The 3,309-nt window shown below is 34.4% G+C and overlaps 1 long non-coding RNA gene across 1 annotated transcript; it reads right to left on the reverse strand.

Annotated features, from left to right (window-relative positions):
- Positions 1-967: 967 nt before the first annotated feature.
- On the reverse strand, positions 968-2,094 carry LOC131646204 (uncharacterized). Its single transcript, XR_009297338.1, has 2 exons — positions 1,906-2,094; positions 968-1,381 (listed from the first exon to the last, which is right to left on the reverse strand). It is a non-coding gene; the product is annotated as an uncharacterized LOC131646204 (long non-coding RNA).
- Between the last annotated feature and the right edge of the window lie 1,215 nt (positions 2,095-3,309).

Raw genomic sequence — 3,309 nt, forward strand, 5'->3', positions numbered from 1 at the left:
CAGTACTTGGAAATGCATGCATGGTTGTTTGCTTCCATTCTAGTGGAAAACTTTTACGTCTCGTTTCAACCGTCATTAACTTAGATCCAGAAGGATCTAGAATAGTGCATCTCATGTCTTTGAAATGCAATGAATATTTCTTTTCCATCATTTGTCCCACACTTAAAAGACTTTGATTTATTTCAAGAACAAATAAAACATCTGAAATGTATTTGATACCCGAGGGAGTTCCAACAACTACAACACCTTTTCCTTTAACATCAACATGTTCTCCATTGCCTATAGTAACTTTAGAGTAGAAGGACTTATAAAGTTCCTTAAAAATGCCAACATTATGGGTCATGTGTGAAATTCTGGTATGACAAACTCAGGATGTCACTCACGATATCAAGACATCTGATATGTTATTAACTTAGCAAAAGCATAACAGAAAGATCCCCAATTTTTAATTACCCCTAAGAAGGAGTCCATGCGTACTGGGATCATGTATGTCCAGTCAACTTAACCAGATCGTAATCTTTATTTGTTCTGTAAAAGGAACATCTATCAAACTTGAACTTGGTATTATTGTCATATCCCAAATTTTGCCCACATAAATATTCATCCTTTAATTCATTTTGCATTGGCATCACTTCATCCCATCAGCATATGTCATTTAATCGATAAAAGAATTTGGTCTTAGATACAATTTTGCATTTAGAGCTTGAACTTTATCAATAATTGTTTTTCTAATTGTTCCATTTTACATAATTAGAATATTATACTTTTGCATTTTTGGTATTCTTAATCTAAGTTGTTAAATAAGTCAAATGTGTGGCCCGATTTAGTCATTTGAAGCAATTGGTTCGGACTTCAAGTTAGATTTTTGGGTCTTTATTTATCCATTGTTTTTTTAAAGAGCATGCATCCATTATTTTCGATTTAATTAAATAATTAGTTATTTGATAATTAAAATGACATGTTCTGATTATCAAGTGAATAATTATTTTAATTAAATGGTAAACTTTCTCCTTACACTTTGATTTGTATTATATTAACCATATAATATAAGTTACAGCAAAAGAAAAAAAACAAGTTAAGAATTGTTTTCATGTCATCATCGGTCTCCATAATCCATTGCCTCATCCATCATCAACATCATGCCCACTGCAAAAGAATAGCCACAAAACTCCAAAAAAATTATGTTGCTCCAATGTGTTGATGCTGTCCAACAACCTGCATACTACTACCTGCAAAAACAGTCCCTAATAGTCCAAACTTTACACGGAAATAGACCAAGCGAAACCTGCATTCAAAAAGCAATAAAACAGCAACAAGCAAAATAGTCCAAAATGCTGCTTCAATCTGTCCAAAAATTGCTCAAAAGTAGTCACACAAAAACCTGCATACAAAAGTAACAAAATCAGTTCACTAATATGTTCAAATCCATCCCCAATTTCCCCCCAAATGCATTCTGGCCTATCTATAAAACAGGGAGGAATCTCATAGTTAAGGGGAGGCACCAACGAAAATAACACTCCCTAACCTCTGCCAAATCTTACTCGAATCATTCTCCAAAAACAAAATAATTAACTCAAACTACTCAAACCTCATTCATCTGAAACTCATTGATCCTCATAGCCTTAGTCTCCTACAGAAAAAAACACAACTCACCAAAACAATAAAACACTCACCATTCATAACTCAACTCAACAATCCTTCACAACAATAATGACCACGCACCTCTGCCATACCCTTCACTCACAAAACCGATTCATACTCTAACTCACCCATTCTCGCTTCACGCGACACATCCCTTCACCCATCCACAAATCACAACACAACACAACAACCAATCATCATTCAGAAGCAGATCCAAAGAGGCGAAGAATCAGAAGAAGTAAAAGATTAAAGAAGAACAAGTACCTAGATTTCCTTTCAATTTTATTTCTCGTTGTTTATTTTCTTCAATTTTTGCAAGCTATTTCCTCTGTATCTTTTAATCTCCACTGAAACTTAATGGATTGGGGTTAGGGTTTATGCTGGGATTAGGGTATATTGTTGGCTTGCTTTTACTTTGCATCTGGTTTACTGTGGTTGTGAAAGAGAAATCGAGAGAGATGAGCGGGGAGATTGACGAGAGAGAGGAGTGGAGAGAGTTGATATCGAGAGAGAACGGCGAGGAGATCGAAACCGAGAGAAGCTTGAGATGTTGTTGTTGTTCTGTTAGTTGAGAAATAGGATGAATCGTGAGAGATGAGAGATTTACGTTGCTCTGTTTTGAGAGAGGGAGGCCGATACATTGATTCTAGGTTTTTTTTTCAACACTTCACTCATTTTCGGTTTGGGCCTAAGGCCAAAAGCATGACCCGATCCAATTCCCTTGCACCACCAGTTTGCTCATCTGCACCTCATGCGCTAGTTCTTATCTTAGGCCCATTAAGTTTTGATCATTTTTGCTTCTTTTTTTTTTTTTTTACCAAAATCAATACCTCTTTTCTTTCCAATGAGTCTCACAAGACATTTTTTATCTTTCAAAAATCTAAAAAAAAAACCATTTTCATTCAATAAAACACTCGATCCAATATCGAGTCCATTTCAAACATTCTTACAAAAAACTTTAAATTAATTTAAATTCTTTATTTTATTTTTCTCCCAAGCGCAAAGTATTTTCATTGCCCAAGTGCAAATCTCGCCCAAGTGCGAATCGCATTCGAAAAAATTGTCTTCTCCGCCTAAGTGCGATTAGACTCATTTCATAAACCCTAAAACGCTTGATCCAACGTCAAGTTGTTAATTTTTTTTTAATTAAATCAAAGTGATTAAGTGACAAGGGGTGAACACCTCTTGAATACCTTCGATCCTTTGAATCAAACATTAAATCAAAGTGATTAAGTGACAAGGGGTGAACACCTCTTGAATACCTTTGATCCTTTGAATCAAACAATTAAAAAAACTTTCTTAATTAAATCAAAGTGATTAAGTGACAAGGGGTGCACACCTCTTGAATACCTTTGATCCTTTGAATCAAACCTTAAAAAATATTTCTTAATTAAATCAAAGTGATTAAGTGACAAGGGGTGCACACCTCTTGAATACCTTTGATCCTTTGAATCAAACCTTAAAAAATATTTCTTAATTAAATCAAAGTGATTAAGTGACAAGGGGTGCACACCTCTTGAATACCTTTGATCCTTTGAATCAAACCTTAAAAAATATTTCTTAATTAAATCAAAGTGATTAAGTGACAAGGGGTGCACACCTCTTGAATACCTTTGATCCTTTGAATCAAACCTTAAAGAATCTTTCTTAATTAAATCAAAGTGATTA

The sequence above is a fragment of the Vicia villosa genome, linkage group LG2, assembly GCF_029867415.1.
Source record: "Vicia villosa cultivar HV-30 ecotype Madison, WI linkage group LG2, Vvil1.0, whole genome shotgun sequence".
In the NCBI taxonomy this organism is placed as follows: domain Eukaryota; kingdom Viridiplantae; phylum Streptophyta; class Magnoliopsida; order Fabales; family Fabaceae; genus Vicia; species Vicia villosa.